Source organism: Eptesicus fuscus, chromosome 16, assembly GCF_027574615.1.
Source record: "Eptesicus fuscus isolate TK198812 chromosome 16, DD_ASM_mEF_20220401, whole genome shotgun sequence".
Lineage (NCBI taxonomy): Eukaryota > Metazoa > Chordata > Mammalia > Chiroptera > Vespertilionidae > Eptesicus > Eptesicus fuscus.
Window position 1 is genome coordinate 42,770,137 of NC_072488.1, and position 21,804 is coordinate 42,791,940.

The window sequence follows — 21,804 nt, forward strand, 5'->3', positions numbered from 1 at the left end:
ATACATTTTGGGGGGACACCTTGCATTCCCCCCAAGAAATGTACACACAATTTGAATAATTACAAAGTCAGTTTTGTACTTCAACTGCTAATGGAAATTATTATTCTAAAAGCATAATTCCAAAACAAATGAAATTCCTGACACTGCCACAGGTGGGGTATATGCTACTTCTCGGTATACACCAATTAATCAAAGCAATTTCAGGAGTTTGAGTAACTAATCAACAGCAGACACCTCTGGGATTGATTATTGTGTGTTTTAAAAGCAGCTTTGAAATTAGACTTCTATCAGATATTAATAAAATTATTATTTCTCTGTCTCCCTCTCTAAAATTAATCAATCAATAAAATTTTTTTAAAAAATGCAATACCTGACTATTTAGTCAGGGTCACTGACCTCTTTTGCCTTAGATTGTCAAATAAAAAAATGACTAAAGCTTTGAAAAGAGGTCAGTGCCCCTTGAATGAATAAATAGTCAGGTATTGTATGTTTGAAAAATCCTTGCAGCAGCACAGCGGTTGAAAATTGCTGGTCTAAATCTTACCTGTGCTCCCAAAACACTTCTCAAATATCGTTTCAAATGTCAAATCACAGAATAATCTCCAGAGGGGAGGAGGTAGGGGGAGGTGGAAGAGGGTGTAGGGGAAATGAATGGTGATGGAAGGAGAGGCCCATCCACCCTTTTGAGAACAGTGCACTACTACCCCATAATAAACACGCTAAAAATCATTCCTAAAAGCCAATTCGCTCTATTGATTCTCTCAGTAAAATTTGATGTCGTCAATAGTGAATGTACTGAATTAGCATTTCTAAAACTTATTGAGAGCTCATGAAAACTTATTGTACTTCCAAAAATTAGACAAATTGGAGGGGGGTGGGGCACAAGAATTTTACTTGACTGAGCCAGGTTAATCTTTAAAACTACTTTTGAATTATGTACTGTAACATCAGAATTTTTTACTTTAAAAGAATCCACAGAATGCAGCCAGATTTAAATGTGGGTGTTTTTTTTTTGTTTTTTTTTCACTTAAGGATTCAGTGTCTTGGCTGAATAAAAACATCTGGCACTTGATAGGTGCCAAAACTCTGAACCTTAGACTGCAACAAGGCTCAGATTTTGCTGAAACACAGTTTGATCTCACTTATCGTTGTGAGAGAAGAAAGTTACATTATTATGATTGTAACGTTGTTGTTTTAAGTCCTCACACACCCCTGACCGGGGATTGAACTTGCCCTGATCAGGAATTGAACCTGAAAAACCTGAAACCTTTAGGTGCACGGAATGATGCTCCCATCAACTGAGCCACCTGGCCAGAGCTGAGCTTGCTGTTTTTAATTAAAGTAGAAGTTACTGATCATTTGATTAGCAAATAAAGCTGGTACATTAGAAATAAAATTAAGCTAGTTTTGTGTTTTAGGACTGGAAAATAAACTGAGGGATGAGGATATGAATATTGTCAGGTAGCATTTCTTACACTTTGCTCTGGAAAACCAACCCTCATGTCCCAAGGAGAATAAACTGTTCCTCTTCCCTGGCCGCCCCACACAGCCACAGCTCCCTGATGTGGGCAGGGCCCCGTTTCCGGGGCGTGGCTGGTGGTCACCTTCTCAGGAGTAGATGATCTGATAGGAAACCCCCTAGTTCCTGGGTGCTTTCCCTGGAGCAAGAACCTCCAGGACCACAAAGGCCCCATGTCTGACCACAAGAGAGGTGGATGGGAAACAGCAGCATATCTTCAAGGAACAGAACATTTCCCTTGCCATAGGAAAGTAAATTGCAGCATAGGAGATTATTGGATATTTCGGCATTTGTCTTCTGAAAGCAAGGACATTCTCCTCCATAATCATACCACTACCACACCCAAGAAATGCAATGTGGATACAATATCTAAACTGAAAATAAGTCCCTTAGACTGGGGGGGTGGGGCAGTTTCTGACTCTAAGATCCAATGAACATTTGTGCATGTCCTTTGATTGGCATGACTCCAGAGTGTTCTGTCACCTAGACCAGCCTCACCTCCCCCACCATCATCATTCACACACACACACCTTTTTATCTTTCATGCCACTGACATTGTGGAGAGTCAGTTGTTTGTAGAATAGTCCCAATTCTGAATTTATCTGATTGTTTCCTCAGGATTAGTCTCAAGTTATGGTTTTCTTTAAAAAAAAAAAAAAAAAAAAAAAGCAGCCCTAGCCGGTTTGGCTCAGTGGATAAAGCGTCGGCCTGCAGACTCAAGCGTCCCAGGTTCGATTCCGGTCAAGGGCATGTACCTTGGTTGCGGGCACATACCCAGTGGGGCGTGTGCAGGAGGCAGCTGTTAGTACAGCTTGACAGACCCCAAGGTCTGGGTGCTGAGTGGTGAGTGAGCTGGGAACCCAGCAGGCATGCACCACCCATGGCCCAGTCTGGCTCCCTCGTGTCCCCTGGGCTCCACAGCCCTGGTGCTGCTCAGCTCCTAAACCCTCCCCAGTTAGGACCACAATAAAGATTGTTCTGAGCCAGCAAGTGCTCCTGGGTCCAAGTGTTGCCTTCTGACGGCCACGCCTGAACCCTTGGGGCAGACATGTCTTAATGGAAAGCATGGAAACTGAGAAGTGACTACTCAGAAACCCATATCCCAAGGCCAAAATGCCACCCCACTAGGCAGAGAGACTATGTCCTGCCAGTGCTGGAAATACATCCCTGAGGACTCCACTGTGGGACCACAGAACAAGACAGGTCACACGGCTGCAATACCAACCAGCTGGTGTGGGGATGCATGATGCCTTAGTAATGTAAACCTGAGAGCGGGCTGGGCCCAAACCTCCTGAGATGCACTGGGACTCCTCTAGTGGTGTCTCCAAGGACATGCACACACACCACCACCACCACCACCAACAAAAAAAAAATGTTTCTTTAATTTGCCTTGGCAAATTAAAACTAAAGTAATTTAAAACTAAAGTGATCAAATAAAGACTCCTTACTTCTGGCCAAGATGGAGTAACAGGAACCATGTTTACTCCCCGGGGTGGGTGGTAGGTGGTGGTGGTGGAGGGAACATTCTGGGAACAATGGTCTTTAAGATATTGGCCATAGCCGAAACCGGTTTGGCTCAGTGGATAGAGCGTCAGTCTGCGGACTGAAAGGTCCCAGGTTCGATTCCGGTCAAGGGCATGTACATTGGCTGCGGGCACATCCCCGGTAGGGGGTGTGCAGGAGGCAGCTGGTCGATGATTCTCTCTCATCGATGTTTCTAGCTCTCTATCCCTCTCCCTTCCTCTCTGTAAAAAATCAATAAAAAAAAAAGATATTGGCCATGATGTGATTCCTGAAATGAAAGAAACGAGTGAGGTGAGCCGTATCACTGCCCCAACTTACTATCTTGAGAGTTTCTACTGCAAAGGGAGGAAGAACAGGCAGGTCCAGGCAGACTCCCTGGATTGAGGAAACGGAGCTGAGAGTCCAGGGAGCCTGAGGCAGGTGGAAGGAGGAGGGCAGAGGCTCTGAGAGGAGAGAGCTGTACAAACACGGAACTCCAGAGAGCTGCAGGGGGTCCTTCAAGGACCCAGCAGAGTACAGATGGTGCATGTGTGTGAGGGAAGCACGTGAGACTGGGGAGAGGACACTCTAAAACAGTGGCTCTCAACCTTTTTAATGCCGCAACCCTTTGTTGGAGAATGGGAATTTTTGAGCACTACTGAGACTGTGGACTACGCCCCAGATAGAGTTGTCAGTCCTGACACTAGGCCAGGCCTTGAGATAGGGTCTCATGGCCCCTTCCCAGCACATAGGCCTTCTTTCATAGAACACTGTCAGCTTTCTGAAGAACAGGATGACCCTGTGAACAACATGGTCGTCAATGGCATGACTCTGATGTTGCTTGGGAAAAGTGTTTTGTCTTGGGTTACTTGTTCTGCAAAAACAGGATATGGTTAATGGGTTTAAAAGTGGTCCTGCACAAAGGGTCGCTGCTGCTCTCTGGTCTCTCTGCGTAGAGAATGGCAGAGCAGTCACCTGGTTGCCAGGCAGGCTAATAAAGGCTCCCTAAATTTTAATTTGGTCTGGGCTCCAGTTGTTGTTCACTCACCTTCGCTCCACAACACCTTTAATACAGTTCCTCATTTTGTGGTGACCCCCAACCATAAAATTATTTTCGTTGCTACTTCATAACTGTAATTTTGCTACTGTTATGAATCGTAATGTAAATATCTGTGTTTTCCGATGGTCTTAGGCGACCCTGCTAGCGGTTCTCAACCTGTGGGTCGTGACCCACAGGTTGAGAACCACTGCTGTAGAGCCTAAGACCATCAGAAAACACAGATATTTACATTACGATTCATAACAGTAGCAAAATTATAGTTATGAAGTAGCAACGAAAATAATTTTATGGTCGGGGGTCACCACAACATGAGGAACTGTATTAAAGGGTCACGGCATTAGAAAGGTTGAGAACCACTGCTCTAAAAGATTAGGAGGATCAGTGGCTGGCACACATACAAAGCCGACAATGGGGGCTGTTCCTGCTGGCCAGACTGGAAAAGTTCATACTTCACAGGGCACCGGGTAGAGCTCTCAGGGAGGTATTATCTCAACTGTGGAGGATAGTTAGCCCTAGACTGGGCACCTCACAAACCATAACAGCTAAATCAGAAAAGACTGTCACCCAGGAACTTCACTGCACCCCAGAATAAAGCAAAAAAAAAGATCCACAAATATACAAAAATATGGAGGAAGCCAGAAGGGGCTGGGGAGCCATCAGACTGTGATGCAAGGCTGACCCCAGTGAAGGGAAAAGGAGGGGAGGTTGGGTGAAAGCATCTCAGGTTGATGGTCATCTATGGAGTGTTACACAAAACCAATGGGAAGTTCTGGAGCCAGTGACCCATCAAAGGAATCTCACATCTCCCAGGCATCCCCATGGTATCCTGCCTTAGCATCCTCACCTCACTCTGCCTTTGCCTGGGAGCAGTTGTGGGGAGTGTGGCCTCAGCACCAAGGAGGTGATGGATTTCAGAGGGAGCAGCTGAAGACCTCTGTCAATTACACTGCCTGGAATTGGAGATCATGCTCACCACAGGGAGGGTCTAGCAAAGAGTGGAGGTTAAGTACCGGGAGTGAGTAAAAGGGTTCTTGCAGAAACCCTGAAGGTCATGAAATTTCTCTGAACAAGCTTCTCACCAAGATGGCAGCTCAAATCTTTCTGCCAAATAAGTGCACCTCCTCCTCACTCTTGGAGGCCCCACGTGTTTCAGATTCATGCTGCACACAACAAAATGAGAGAAGAAGAAAGATGATCATTCTAGTTAAGAACCTACAGGTCATCTCATCTAGGCCTCTGCCTGTGGGAAGCCCTGCTGGTCAAGGCCAGCAAGCTGTTGCTATGGTTATGGGAGGGAGGACAGGACCGATCTCTCCACCTGCTGGAAGAATACATCTCCAGGAGACCAAAGCACCTGACATGGAGCTCATCTTTCCCCGTCAGACTGTACCCACCCATCCCCCAACCAGGGCTCTGCACCCAGAACAGGGATGAGGGCTGACCTCTCAGGAAAACCTGCGGAAGAGTCTTTCCTCCTAATTTAACTTCAGCAGCTGCTAGATCCTTCTTGAGGTCAGCAACCTCGCCCTTCTCACAATCTTCCCCTCTCTGCACTCTTTCAAACTCCTGCCTTCCTCTTCTTCCAGGTCCCCAGCTGGACCCCGGGTTTAGAATGGAAGCTGCTAAGATGCTTAAGCACAACGCCTAAATCGTCCCCAGTGGACTTCCTGTAGCTACGCAAGGAAAGACGACTGCCAAGCAGAAAGTGGCCAAGAAAGGAAAGCTGTGTCCAGAAGGCACCCCAAGGGAGGACCATGCCTTGAGAGCACCTTAAGGGAGGAGGGGAAAGAGGTAGTACCTGACCAGACTCCCCCTCCTTTCCTGTTTCCCTGGGCCTTGAACTAGCCTGCTCCGAGGAATCCCCCATCAGAGTTCCCATCCCAAGATAGCTGCAGAAACCAGCAGGACTATTTGCCTGGGGCTCTGTGCTCTCTAAAAGGACTAGGAGGTAAGACACTCTCCAGCTCTGACCAGCTGGATCTGCCCCATCAGGCACAGCCCATCCTATACCTCCAGTCAGTAGTGCCAGGTAACACAGGTAGAATATGGTGTCTCCATTGTGCGGAGTCACCACAGTCCCCCATTCCTATTCCCACTCACCTAGTACCCAGCCCTTCATCCAGTGAAGCAAGATGGGGCAGGAGCAAAGGCCAGTGGCTGGGCAGGACAGGAGACACGGTCTGCAGCACTGTGGCAGGACAGAGTCACCTCGGGAGGCACCGGGGGCAGAGAACAGAGGGTGGGAGAGAAGGTATCTGACCCCAACTCCCTGGGTCTCCCAAGCCTCTGTCCTTCCCACTCAGAAGTCCCCTGAACCAGTGCCCACAGCCAGCCAGGAGACCACAGCTGTAGAGGCTCTGGCCTCACAGTCATTGCCAGGTCTCCATGCCCGTTATCCTTGGAGAAGGCCTACTAGTAAATCAGTTTCTACAACCTAAGTCGGACCATGTCTCTTCCCTGCTTACAATGCTTCCCGAGCTTTCCATGCCCTGTGGGGTAAAGTCTACTAAAAGCAGACTCCAGGGCCCTGAATGAGCTGGCAGCTGAGGCCCTGAACCCATCACTGTTAGTGTGGCTGAGGTGATGAACACTTTCATCAAAACCATCAATAAATGCTTATTTTATATCCTTCACACTCCATTTTAAAAGGCAGAACGTGTGATGCACTGTAGAAGGATGTGGAGATGTTGACAGCAGATGTCAGAGAAGCAGGACTGCAGTGGTTCAGACCGGGGCTCTGCAGCCAGACTTGCCGGAGTTGGAGGCTTGGTATCTCCATACTGTGTGGCCTTGGGCAAGTTACTTAACCTCCTTGTGCTTCGGTTCCTTACATACAAAATGGAGCTTAAATCTCTACCTCACAGGATTATTGTGAGGATTAATGAGTGTTTTGAAATGCTTAGGAAAATGTTTGACACCTGGTAAACCAGTGTTTAGTATTAATAAATAAAATGTATTTATGACATTATGAATAGATACAGATTTGACTTCCTAAGCTACATTCGATCGCATCCAGCCCTAAACTTGTCCCCACCCCGTGACCCACTGCCTCTCTCCACGTGAGCACATACCCCACGCCCACCACCCTTTTGTCCTATTCTAGATAGGAAGCCTTTAGCACTGCTTCTGTAAGACACACATCTGCAAGCTTCGTCTTTCCCCTCCCTAATGCACAACCAGGCTCACACGTTGGTCCACCCATCGCTTGTGTTACTTTCAAACAACTGGTCATTAAACAAAGATCAGGTTCCCTTCTCATTCATCAGCAGGAAGAGCATGGCACCCTTTCCTGAGTGCCCAGCTGTGATCACGGTGACACCCATGCTCTCTCCTTCGGTGACCCGTAGATGGCGCCATTTCCTCAGGCTGGGCCCAGAGGGGCTGGCTGCCGCTTAGAGTAACGTTTTTTTACTGTGTGTGTGAATTTGGTCCTCCTTGAAATGTAGGACTGCGTGATCGTTATCATGGAATCCTGGCCTTCCAGGGACTCCAGACCCCTCATGAATGCAGCTAGTGATCCTAGTAATCCCACCTCTGTCCCTCGGTCCCTAGGCCAGGGCTCATGAGACTCAGTAAATGTATAAAGTTGCCAGATTCTTTCAACAGAGAGATGGCTTCATGGAAGGCAGACCACTGGGGGCGTTGTCTCCACGGAGCTGACCCAGGCGACCAGGCTTGGTCTCCAGGACCCAGGTAGAATGGAGGTGCCTGTCTCCCCCACCAGCTGGTGATTATTAAATACACCAAGCCCTGACAGGTTCAGTCCTGAGGGTCCAGTTAGTGGGTTCCTATAGGGCCTACCAAGCCTTGCTCTTGGTGACCCTTGACCCTCCTGGTACCACAGTTATTCTTCTGCACATCATCCTGTGTCATTTGCTTCTATGTCTGTCTCCCCTGTCAGACATTCAAAATAACCTCTAGTCACTAAAAGGAGGCGGGCTGTGACGTCAGGCCACGGGGCAGCCTGGGGTGGGGGCTGCCCACGTTCACTGCATCAGGGTGTGCGTTCCCATCATCCTCTATCCTCAGTACTCAGACCGAACTTCAGGACGAATTTAGGACTTCCCCTTGGTTCTGAACTCTCAGCCCTAAAGGTCCCTCATCCCGCCCCCTTCCCACCTCCTCCGGAGATACCTGGGTTAGGGAGAGAAATGAGACACGCGCCCAACTTCTCCGTCCTGGACTGGGTTGGAGATATCCCACCAGCCCAACCCAACCCCTACCCTTGACCCTGGGCGGAGAGGAGAGGCCCCTGGAGCCTATAGGGGGCCTTCACCAGGAGTCCAGGGCGCATGCACAGGAAGGTCGGCTGGCGCTGGGCCCAGCCGGGTGGTCGCTGCAAGATCGCGACCAGCAGAGGGCAGCACGAGGCCGCTTCAGGAGCGGGAGGGCAGGCTGGCACTGGTCTGAGGGCGCCTGGAGGAGGAGAGAAAAGAAGCTCATCCTCCCGCTGAAACGAGCGGAAAGACAGGGACGTGGCAGTAGCGCGCACTCCCGGCGCACGTCCCCCAGTCCCTGACCCCGGGACAGGGACAGAGTAGTTACACGCTTGCTCGTGGGGAGCGGTTGTCAAGGAAACTGGCTTAGCCCTGAGACAAAGAATTCCAGTCTCACCGTTTACTGTGTGGCTTTGGGCAAGTTATTGGACCTGTCTGAGCCCTGGCTTCCCTGTCTATTAAATGAGAGTAGCAGGGTCCGCCTTATTGGGTCAGTATGGAGCTCATGAGCACACAAGTAGGTGCTTAATAAATGTTAATTAACCCTTATCAGCACTTTTCTTACTGCATCATAATTGCCTGTCTGTACATCTCTCTCCTCCCCACACCATCTCCCCCTCCCACTGCCCCCACCACCACAGGATCCCTGCCTAGATAAAGTGAGTCAGTCATCTTGGCACTTACCAGTGCCCAAGCACCAGCCCTGATGAAAAGAACTGTTCAGGAAGCACGTTAGACTCCATGGAGCTGAGATGAGATGAGGTTGTGGGGCTTCCATGCACGGACCTACAGAGTCTCTGCTCAGACCTCAGTTCAAATCGGCCACTCTGCACCCACAGACTCTAATCCCATGGAGTCGGATGACTTTGCTCCATCCCAGCAGCCTGACCTGAAAGAGTGATTCAGAACATCTTAAGTGGAGGGGGAAAGTTAGAGAACAGTATGAGCAGTCAGATCCATTTTAGGTTTTACGAAAATACAGCACTAACAGATAGCAAAATGCAGAGGGACGGACCGAAAAGCCAACAAGCTCTTGGGGAGGTGCTGAAGGTCACTGGTAATCAGGGAAATGATAAGTAAGACAACAAAATAGCCCTTGACGCCTAGTCACTGGCTAAAACCAGAGAGTGGGAAAGTCAACGTTGGGCAGAGGGGATGTGTGGATACAGAAAACGGGTGAGCAGTCCTGGGGCGTGTGGACTGTGGCGTGTGGACAGCAAACTGGCAGTGTTTAGGCAAGTTAGACAAAGAATGGAAACAACCTATGTGTCCACCAACTGATGAATGGATAAACAGAATGTGGTATGTTCATACAATGGAATATTAACCAACATTAAGAAGGAGGGAAGTATTGCTATACACTACAGTGTGGATACATTCATATGAAATGTCCAGAATAGACAAAGCTATAGAGACAGAAAGTAGATTAGTATTTGCTTAGGGCCTGTGGGGCATGGAAGGATTGGAAGTACATAGCTAATGATTATAAGGTTTCTTTTGGGAATGATGAACATGTTCTAAAATGGATTGTAGGAGTGGTTGCACAGCTCTGTGAGTATATTATAAACCACTGAATTGTATACTTTAAATAGGTGAGTTGTATCGTATGTGAATTATATCTCAATAAAGCTGTTACCCCAAAAAATGACATAAAGGCCAGCTTAAAGGGACTCCCACTGACTACAGTTGGAACAATTTGCCAAGTAAATAATGACAGTACCAAGTAACCCACTGAATACAATCCATTGCATGTGTTGATATAAACAATGCATAGAGAATTTGATGAGTATCAGGATATGCTCCTAGTGTCAAAATCCCTCCCCAAAATGTTTATTAACAACAAAGGGGAAAAGTAATAACTTGTCAGGGAGAAACAGCAGACACCACCTTGCTGAAATGATTCAAGTTCACTTCACAATAATGGGATAAATCAGAATCATGCCCCACCTACTAGGTTACAATGAGAAGAATTCAGCATCACTTCAGTGATATTCCTGCCAAAGATGCATGATCTGGATTGAATCATGACGAATCATCAGACAGACTCAGACTGATGGACATTCTATAGAATAACTGGCCATGGAGTCAAGAAAAGGCTGGAATTCCTCCAGATTGAAGGAGTCTAAAGAGACAATGTCAACTCAATGCAATACGTAATCTGAACTGAGCCCTTTTGCTACAGGGATATTGTCAGGACAACTGACAAAATTTAATGAGGTGTAAGTACTTGATGCCAATAATGTTAATCTTATGATTTTGATAACTGTATTGTGATTGTGAGGGAGGATATCTTTGTTTATTGGAAGTACAAAATAATGGAATAACCTCAGCAAGCTATGCTCAAATGGGTTGGCAGTAGGGCGAGTTCTTTATATTTGATGACTTTTCTGTAATATAAAACAAGAAACCATCATGTATATAAAGTACCTGGCTCATATTCTTCAAAAATGTCTGTGTTACAAAAGGCAAAGAAAAGTCGATGAACTGTTTCCAGCTAAAGGAGATTAATAAGAACTTGAAAACTAAATGCAATGAATGGTATTGGATTAGTGATTTCCAACCGAGTGCCACAAGAATTTTTAAAGCATGCAATACCTTACTATTTAGTCAGGGGCCCTGACCTCTTTTCTCTTAGATTGTCAAATTTAAAAAATGACAACAGCAATAACCATCTGGTGTGAAGGAATCAAAATCATACCTATTTTTTGTCAGATCTTCAAAAATATATTTTTTAGTGTGCTGCAGAATTTTAGTAATTAGCTTAGGTGTACCATGAGATGAAAAGAGTTGAAAATCACTGGATTAGGTCCTAGACCAGGAAAAATATAACATAAAGGACATTATTGGGACAACTGGCAAATTTTGAATAAGACCTGAAGATTCTATAATACCACTATATTAATGTTAAATTTCCCGATTTTGATCATTGCCCTGTAGTCATGTAGGTGAAGGTCTTCATTTTAAAAAATACACACTCAAATTTTTAAGCATAAAGGGGCATGGCATCTGCCACTAATTCACAAATGCTTCAATAGCAATCTTATAAACACATGGAGAGAATGATAAAGCAAATGCAGCTAAAAATGTACATACTGAAATTGTTTGGACTATTCTTGCAACCTTTCCATAAATTTGAAATAATTTTCAAATAGTTTTTAAAAAGAATGTAAAAAACAAAATGAAATATAAAACCCAATGTACATGAATAATTAACACACGCACACAAAACTGCATATTTTGTGAGACTATGTAACAGCAAAGATATACACTGTGAACACAATCCAATGGTTCTTTCTTGGTCAGGGGGAGGAGAATGGGAATGTATGAACTAAAGAGACTAAATAAAACAATTTGTTTACAGACCGGAGAGCTGGCTAGACTAACAACCGCTGCCGCCAAATTTCTCACCTCACACTTCTGAGGAATGGGGTGTGATAGGAGTAGAGACGAACATGAAGAGAGGGGTTGTCAGATAAACCCACATTGTTTCTTGTTTTATCTTTACATTTTGGCATTGTTTGAATTATTTTATGATATAAATAAAATACATTCATATACTATTTATGTAATTTTTAAAATAAAGGAAAACGTAGTGGAACATCCATTTGATGTTACCTAGACAACTACTAAAAACGAGATAGAGCTACATCCACTGACATAGGAGAATGCCATGGTCTACTAAGTGTTTTTAATAGCAATTTGCAGAGTAGCAGGGATAGTATAAATAGTTATTGCAGAAGATATCGTTCACACATGCTTAATTGTAACTATTAGCCATGCTACCCCAAAGGGAGGATTAAGAAGAGGGACTTGTATACTCTCCTCATCTGATTATTTTGCAGATTTGTTTATTTGTTAACAAATTTGTGAATTTTTTAATTTTTAATTAACCATATAATGCATGAATACAATCTTATGATGGAAATAACACGTATTGCTTTTATGATTTAAGATATATATTACTGTTTCTTACAGAACAATTGATTTTTTAAATTTATTGACTGATTTGAGAGAGAGAGAGAGAGAGAGAGAGAAGGGGTGAGAGAGAAACATCCATTTGTTGTTCCACTTATTTACCCATTAATTGGTTGCTTCTTCTTCTTTTTTTTTTTTTTTTGCCATTCCCCCACCACCCCACCCCCATTGGTTGCTTCTTGTCTGTGCCCTGACCAGGGATGGAACCCAAAACCTTCACTATGGGACGACGCCCTAGCTCACTGAGTTACCTGCCCAGGGCAGAACAATTGACATTATTAAATAAGGAAATGCAAGCTTCCTTTCAACAAAACACAAATTTAAACAATAATGATTATGTCAGTATGCCTCTGTTAATATAGCTAATGCGGTGCAAATGCCCAAAGGTGCGGTTGTCAGTTTTCAGTTCTCTTGGATGGGCGGGTAAGAGGTCACCTTCCCACACTCAACACTCCTGCCAAGTAGAAGCCACTGGTGCCTCTCCAAACCAACCAAGTTCTCAACTGCCCAGCCTGTGCAGGAAAAGGTGCCTATGTCCCTTCCCAATTTGTACCGACTGTCGGGGTCACTTCCACTGTGGAGCCTTACCTGTCTTTCTCCGGGCCGGATAAGGAACGCCCAGCCTTCCCGAAACCCTAGTGCTCCAATTGCCAGGTCTTCCCTCTCCCTAGAGGTCTTACCACTCTGAGAAGTAAGTCTCGCTCCCCTCCTGTCACAGCAAAGGAGGAGTGTGTGTATGTGTGTGTGTGGGGGGGGGGGGGGGGCAGGGTGAGGAGGGGAGGTAGGTGAGGGAGGAAGCTTTAAGGCCTGAGGGCAGGACTGTACCCAGCACATAATGGCCCAAAAATAAAGGCCTGTGCAAACTGCTTTGGAAAGCAGTTCGGCAATATATAGTATATATTAAGTGCAATGAAAATGGACCTATCTTGTTGACTCAGGACCCTGAGAAATAATCCTGCCCCAAAGAGTTATATATTTGTCCATTTTATTGTGAGTACTGATTTCAGGCTTAAAAACTAGACAGTTGGGGCTATCTAACAACTGAATGGTTAAGAAAATTACACAGTGACATAATAGAATATTACTCCACCATTGAAAAGTATGCTTATAAGGATCATAACGCATGGCAAATATTTAGGTCAGACCTCAAGTAGAAAAGGTGGAATACAAAACTGCCTGGCTACCGTGACTAAAATGATATAAATTATGCAGGAGGGGGCGGGGGAGGAGTCCCTTTTTATTTTTTTAAGGAGAGAGAGTCATGAATTTAGGCTTGGGTATTGGGTGGTGTTGTTTTTTTTTTTTTTTCCCTTTCAAATCTATTATCGTTATTCTAACCTATGGGCAGAGTGCAGAGCTTGAAAAGAGTTTCAACACTGTTCATATAACTTAAGAGCTGAGAAGAGAGGTGTTTTCGGCCAGAGGAATGCATTTCCAACGAAGGGATTCCGGCACCTGGACCGGCTTGTGGGGACCAGGGATCCGGAATGGGCTTCCCAGGGTCTTTCCGAACAAACCTACAGCCGCCTGGACGCCTGGGGGCGGGGGATGTATGTGGGGGGCGGGACCGGGCGGGGGGCCCCTTCGCCCACGTCTCTCCCACGCGGCGCCGGTGCACGAGTCCGGCCCGGAGGAGCTGAGAGCTGGCTGTCTGCGTGGCTGGGACTTCTCCAGCGACCGGTCCCCTTCCACTGGCTTTCCTTTTAGCAACCTCCAGGCCCCACCGAGAGCAGCCGGCCTGCGGACTGCGCGAAAGGGTTCGAGAGAAATCGGGGGGGGGGGGGGGGGGGGAAGGCAGGTCCCTCTCCGCGGCGGAGACGCGGCTGCGCTTTGTTAGGGTCACGCGCGGGCCCCCGCCCCGATTTCCGGCCCCGCCCTTCCCACTCTCCCACGCCCCCTCCCGACCCCCCCCCCACCTCTTAGCCCACCCCCACCCCCGTTCTCACTCCTGAACCCCTGAGGCCCAGCTTTCGCGGCTTCTTCCCCTTCGCCGGCCTCCTCCCCTCTCTCCTGCCCTTTCTGCCGCCTTCACACCCCTTTCCTCCTCCCAACCCCCCCCCCCCCACCCCGCCCGCAACTCCGCGACCTCCAGCCAGCCTCCCCACCACCGTCACCCCAGGATCTGCCCGCCTTGCCCCGAAGGAGCGGGCTCTTCCGGAGGGTTCTCCGCGGACACCCCCTCGGAGGGGCCGGCCTCGGGGCGGTGCAGACGCGCCTGAGCATCCCGCCGCGTCTCCCCAGCGGCCCAGCTGCGCCCACGGGGAGGAGGGAAGGCGAAAGGCCGGGGCTGGGAAGGGCCGAGGTGGGGACCCTGGGCACGGCGACCCGGGCGGGGCACCTGCACCCAGTGCCGCTGAGCGCTCCCTGGCGCCGCTCCGCCCCGTCTGTTTATTGGGGGGCTGGGGCCACCTACCAAGCGCAGGATTTCCGAGTGGGGCGCCCCCCTCGCACTTCGCAGTCTGATCACGTTTGCTCTCCAGGAGCATGACGGGGGGGCGGGGGGGGAGGGAGGCGGAGAGAGACGGTTCAAGTAGTCGGCGACTACATTCTCCCTCAAAAAAAAAAAAAAATCAAGTCAGGGCTCACGGAGTGGCACACGCACCCCAACTCCCTGCTTTCGGGGAAGCGCTGGGTCGGTGAGAGGCCCCTCCCGCCCTCCTCCTACCCGCACGGGGCTCAGAAGCGTGCAGTGTGGGTGACACCACCGGGGTGACACCCCGCGATTGCTCCGCAGCGGAGGCCGCGGGGAGGGAGAGAGGCCGGCTCTTGGCCAGAGATGCCTTGCTCTGTTCGGTGCAGTTTGTTGAACTATTTGTTTGCCTAAGAAATGTTCTACCTTGCCAGAAACAAAATAAAATGTTTACTTAAGGAAAGGAAATGGGATTAAAATCTCAAAGAAAAGTAGGTAAACCCTGTTCTGCATAAATACGCGCGGGTACCGGAAAGTAGACACGTTTGCTCTTTATTCATTGAAATTGCCTTGACCCGACCCTGACCGGTTTGGCTCAGTGGATAGAGCGTCGGCCTGCGGACTGAAAGGTCCCAGGTTCCGTTCCGGTCAAGGCCATGTATCTTGGTTGTGGGCACATCCCCGGTGGGGGGTGTGCAGGAGGCGGCTGATGGATGTTTCTCTCTCATCGATGTTTCTAACTCTCTTTCCCTCTCTGTTCCTCTCTGTAAAAAAATCAATAAAAAATAAAATATTGGGGGAAAAAAAAGAAATTGTCTGGAACCGGCCTCCGGGTTCCTCTCGCCCCTCACTCCCTCACTCCCCGCGGCCGGGCCCAGACTGGCTGCGTCCCGTCCCACCGCCGGAGCCCGCGGCCTTGGCTGCGGAGCCTGCCCAGCCCCTCCAGGCGCTGGGAGCTGGGGTTCCGGGTGGAGCTCTCTGCGACCGCAAGCACCCCCCAGACCCCCGCCGCGGCTTCCGAGCCCAGCCCCGAGCCCGCCTCCACCCAGGACCGTGACCTCGCCCGCGGACGCTGCCTCCTGGTTTAGACCCCCCTGACCTGCTTTGGAACCCGATAATCCCGTCTCGAACTCTCGCCAGAAGGGATCCCTCGCCGCGGCCTGGCGCGCTAATTCCCGCTGTCCCCGCGGCCCCGCGGCTCCGCCCGCCCGCCCGCCTCGGCAGGACGGGCTGCGGGCCTCCGGGTGCCAGGCGACCGGGTTCCCAGGCCGGGACCGCCCGGCAGCACCCCAGCCCGCGCTCACACGTCCTCACGCGCCCTCCGACCCGAACCAGCAGCGCCCTCGGACCCACACAAACGGCCCCGAGTTGCAAGCATTCGTTCCTTCCTTGCGTTCTCTTGCTCTCCCTTACAACGAGCAAAATCTCGGGTAACACACTGAGCTGGCGACGCTGTGCGGGAGCTGGCAGTGCAACGAGGGCGCGGAACGGGGAAGCCGAAGACCAAGGCGCTGGCGAAGGCAACAGCAGGTCGGACGGAGATCGGAGAACAGAGACAGCGTGACTTCACTCCCATCTTTAAAGGGGGTGGGGAGGTGTATGTGTGTCCGGAAGGTGCCAGAACCCGGGGCGCCTAAGGATGGGACTGAGGGTCTGAACAGACACCGTCTACTGTACTCCTTTGTGTTGTTTAGCGTTTCTCCCCCACCCCCACCCCCGTAAATGTTTTCCTTTTTAAAAAAATTAAAAGTTTTAAAAGTAAATGAAATTAGTGCACACCATATGCACTTACAAACTAGCTCACACACACACACACACACACACACACACACACACACGCACGGGGCATGGGTTTGCATATTTGTTGAGGGTTTTTGTTTGTAGTTTCGTTTGTAGTTTTGTTTTGTTTTGTCAGCTAACTGAACGTGAGGAACCGTGGTTCCCCTTCTTGGCCCTTTATTACAGGGCCGCTGAGGCTGTGCAAAAGCACTGCTTTTAATTTTTATGTATTGATAGATTTTAGAGAGGAAGAGGGAGAGAGAAACATCAATTTGTTGTTCAACTGATTCATGCACTCCCTGGTGGATTTCTGTATCTGCCCTGCCCAGGATGAGACCTGCAACCTTGGTGTGTCAGCACCAGGTTCTGGCCAAACGAGCTACCTGGCCAGGACATAAGCACAGCTTTTAGGGGACTTATTTTCAGAGGCGGTTTTCTAGCCAGTTGGTCACCATCTGGCACCTGTGAGCCACGAGGAGGAGTGGCCCTGAGAGACCGACCTCGGAGTCCCCTGCCTTGACCCCACATCAGGTGTCATTGTCCAAGGGAAGGTTAACTGCTCCTGAGATTTAGACTCTACCACTGATTTAGGTCTATTTGGTTCACAACTGTCCCCTCCCCTCCCCCGCGCCTGCACTGTGCCTGGCATATAGTAGTGGGTCAATAACTATTTGTTGGGTGAGGAATATTCCAACGTGTGTGCATCGGCTCCTGGAGAATCCTTCCCAGTAGATACAGATTTCTGGCGACATCGCGTGGGGGGAGGGGATAGGCTCCCTAAGTGAGGATCTCCGGGGCGTTTCCAGCATTACCACATAGGCTGACAGTCACCCAACACCGCTGCCTCGAAGCTTCTCACCCTTCCATTTCAGAAGTCCTTTTTCAGGGACAGAAGAATTCCTCCAGGCTCTCTCCACCCTTGTATCTGGGTAACCTCCTATCTTTCTCAGGTGGCCAGGGGCTATTTCATGATAGTATGAGTCCAGCACAGCCTCGGGCAGTTTAACCACATAGCCCTTGCTAGAAAATAAGTCAGTTTAGACGATGATATAGGTAACATCAGAACGTGGTAGGAGTGAATGGATTTTGCTAAGAAAGGACATTTTTTAGATGATTCTGTTGCATCTGTAGCATCCCTTCCTTAGTTTCACTAGCACACCTGGATTTGAAGGTAATTTCCAAAGAAAGACAAGTAAAAGAGGGCACTCCTGCTCCATAGGGAGAGAACTGTGAGAAGTGGGGATGTGGGGTTTGAACCAGGAAAAGGAGGAGAGAGAAGCTGGGGAGAGGGGATGAAGGGAGACTGCCAAGGAGGTCCTAGGGGCCAGGAGGGGAAGACAGCACAGGGAACGGGTGGCCAGGAAAGGAGGCAAAGGGAGAAGAATGAGATGGCAAAATCATCAGGAAGGGGAGGAAGGAAGATTCACAAAGAACTGCCTGTGAAGAGGGGTAGGAAGTCCAGAAAGCCTTGGGGAGAATCTGGAGGAAAGCAGATGGGAAGAGAAGGTCACCAAATTGGGAGTCCCAGCTCCGTCCTGGAACCTGGGCACACCCATTCCCAAGCTGAGCTGGCTGTTGACTTGACCTCTGGCCTGGCTCCACCCCTGGGTGTCTTTCCCCAGGAGAATCCTGAGTCCTGTGGGTTGAGGGAGCTTTTCAGATCTGGTTAAACACTTGGGGGTTGGGTCCTGGCCAGGCCTATTTACCTTCTCTGCCCCTCTCACCCCCAAATGGCCCCCACCTTTCAGGTCCCACCACTGCTGGCTTTCCCCTCCCCCACCCGACCCCCAAAGTCCTGGCTAAAACTACTATTTCTCATTCCTTACATCACCACTTACTGGCCACTTCTGACACTTGCTCCTGCCTTTCACCCAGCAATGCCTGCTTTCCGTACTCTTTGCCCAGTTTAGTGGTTTCCTGGAAGCCTTTTAAATACAGGGAGCCTACTGGGAACCAGATCTGAAGCCATTTGTCTGCCGCTGAGCAACAGTAACTTTTTCTAAGTTCCGTGAGTGAATCAATATGTAGCAGGTGTTGAGAACTCCCTTGCCTCCTCCTTTGAGCCTTCTAGTCTAAGGCCAGAGTCAAGGTGGGAGCTGCCTGCCCCAGAAAACACAAGTCAAACTGGAGGCAATTGGACACCAGAAAGGGTAAATGCCAGCTGGTAGGACTGGCAGGCTCCCCCATCTCCTGCACGTGCCACCCCAGCCCAGCCAACTGGGTTCCCTGCCCTATTGTCCAGCGGTGAACTCCACCCTCATGATGGGCACCCCTAGGCCAGAGGGTCCTGTTCCCTGTGGCATCCAGCAGACAGGCCTGAAATGAACCAGTGACGAAGGTGACTGGTGACTGAAGCTAGCAATTTAGAGGGGTCCAAACACTGAATTTGAGGGGCCTCATTCTGCCCTCAGCACCTCTTCTGCCATCACCCCCTGGAAGGTTTCATCACACCTGGCCTAGACCCACAAATCTTCCATCACCCCCAGGAAGTGCTCTTCTCACCATAAAAGCTGCCCTCCTTCAGCGCTGCTACTATCTTCAGAAATAAATACATTTTTTTGTGTTTTACAGAAAGAATAGTGTTCATTTTGAAGAAGAAGAAGAAGAAGAAGAAGAAGAAGAAGAAGAAGAAGAAGAGAAAGAAAGAAACCTCAAACAGCATCTTCTCTCTTTTTAAAATGTCAATCCCTCCCTCCCAGAGGGTGAGACAGTGGGTCCCCCCTAATGTGCCAGGGCCGAGGCCTGGCTCCCAGGCCCGTGGGGGTGTGGGGCACAGGAAGGTCAGGGAAGATAGTGACACATGGATTGTTTTTGCCAAATGTAGCTTTGAGGAGTGTCCTTGCCTGTTCCCCTCAAACCCTCCAATGCAGAAGAACACCCCCCCATTCCAGCAGTGATGGCTTGGGGCCTGGCAACTGCCCCCCAGAATCTCCTGGGGATCTTTGGGTGGGGCCCCAAAACCAAGGAGGAGAAAGGTGGACAAGAGACCCAGACAGCACAGGGGTGAGGTAGGGCAGAGGAACTCAGACTTCTGAGCCTTTGGCTCTGGGAATGTGCTGGGAGATGCGCAGGCTGAGAGAGGGGAGCAGGGGGTGGAGACTGAGGGGCCAGGGAGGGGTCAGAAAGGAAGGGGAAACCCTCTGGTAGGAGACTGCCAGCCAGACCCAACTGACACTGGGAGTTCCAGTTGTCCCCTTTCTTCCAGCCCTCTTCTTTTCTCACATTCTCTCTGGGCTGTATGGGAGTGGGCAGGAGTCCTGGATTTCATAGTCCCTGGCCTAGGAAATGGAGCCCTGCCTCCTCGGTGACAGTGCACAGGGATCCAGTGAGGAACTCAAGGCTTCTGTGTAGGGAGACGGAAAGTAGTGTGTGTGTTGGGGGGAGGGGGAGAGTCGAGGGGAAGGGGTGTATATCTCCTCACCAAGCCAGGCTCTGGCTGGGTTGAGAGGGCGGCAGCCCTATCCAGGCTCTCCAAACCCAGACCACCTCCTGGGACGCACTGCCAGGGTAGCCTAGCTCCTCCCTCCTCCTCCCTGCCGGCTCCCCTCCAGCCACTGAAGGGGAGGCGGCCCCACTTCCCAGTCCGCAGCCCCCACCCTCTCCGGAGCTCTTCAGGGAGGCCACTAGTCTCTCCTCACTGAGTGATCACCAGGAAGCCCATCCATAGACCTCAGAAGAGGACACCAGGAAGGAGACCTGAATTGCCACACAGAATGACGTTATTCGTAAAATGAAAATTTAAACGTGTGAAAACAAAACCCTGCAGGGTTCATTTTTCTTTGAACAGAAACCTGGGCAACAGAAACCTTGCTTGTGGCAAGAGGAACAGGCTTGGGAGCTGCGAAGGTTCAAGTGTCTGCTTTCTGCTTAGAATTTTTTAGAAATTTTTCTATTCTAGACAATGTTTGGATAATAAAAATAAACTTGAAAGAGCCAGAGAAGAGAATGACTGAAGTGCAAGTGAAGATGACAGGCTAGATCAGGTGCCCAGCGTCCTACTGGGCCAGAGGGAGGGGGCACTGGCTCAGGTGAGAGTCACTGAGGAATTTAGTTGCTCCTTAAGGGGCCAGGCTCCATGGGACCCTGTGCACGGCTCATCCTCCCCAGGAGGGATTAAGAGCCCTCCTATATCTGTGAACCTGTTTTCTCCCAGGCCCTTCAGTGCCTCCTCCCCACCCCACCACACCACACTATGCCCCGAACCCTGGGCAAAATACTGCAGCTCCCCTCCCACTCCCAAATTACCTTGTAGGCAAGTTTCCTTCCTTCCTTCCTTCCTTCCTTCCTTCCTTCCTTCCTTCCTTCCTTCCTTCCTTCCTTCCTTCCGCCTGTCTTCCTTCCTTTCTGTTAGTACAGAGCAGCTGGCCTCCTCCCCTGCCCCCTGACTGTCCCCTATCCCAGTGTCCCAAACCCCTCACTGAGGCACAGCTACTCAGTTAAATAATTGGTGCTCTCCCTCAGGCTGGAGACATTTGAGATTGGACACATACACTCAGCGGTTCACACGCACCCTGGGCAAACACTAAGGCACTAACTCTCGCACACTCGTATACCTGCTCACGGGCTCATCAGAGTCCTAGAAGCTGCACCAGCAGCACACGCAGCCCTGCCACCGCCATGTACACCCACACATCCACCGTCCCTGCCCCACTGTCCATCAGACTCTCCGGAAGCATCCTCGCTCACCCTAGCACCAGGGCCAAAAAAGGGAAGCCAAGTCTGCTGTTCCAGCGCTTTAGGGGGGAAAGTCGTAGATCCTCCTGCGTGCACACATCTTTGCTGGTCTCTCTCCATCTTTCTCCTAAGCCCCTTCGGAGTCAAAGGAAGGGAAATCCGACCTGGCCTCTCTTGGCTCTGGCCAAGAAGCTAAACTCGGGGAGCACGGGCTCCTCAGAAAGTGCTGGGGACCTGGAGGCCTCAGACGGCCAGCAATGCCCAGGGACACCCACTGCTCAGCTCCAGGCCTGGCCTCCAGCCGCGCGCACCTGGGCCCTGGCCTCTCCCCAGCCCAGCACAGACCAGACCAGACCTGGGACGGAGGACTGGGGTCGAGGAGGGAGTGTCAACGAATGGGGGCGTGACACGAGGAATACCCACTTTCTATCCCTCTCTGAGGGTACGGTCCCCGGTGAGAACGCCTCAGAGCCTCAGGAGAACTGGGCGTTTACTGCCCAGCGGCCGTGGCCTCATTCAACCCCCTCGGCTCGGCTCTTGGACCCGGTTTTGCGTCTGCACGTTCGTTCCCTTTCCCCTGGCGAGTGTGGATCGTGCCGTCGGTCCCCTGGCCTCGCACTCTCCGGCTCCTTCACTACCTTCCCGGCCTTCTCTCCCAGGAGCGCCG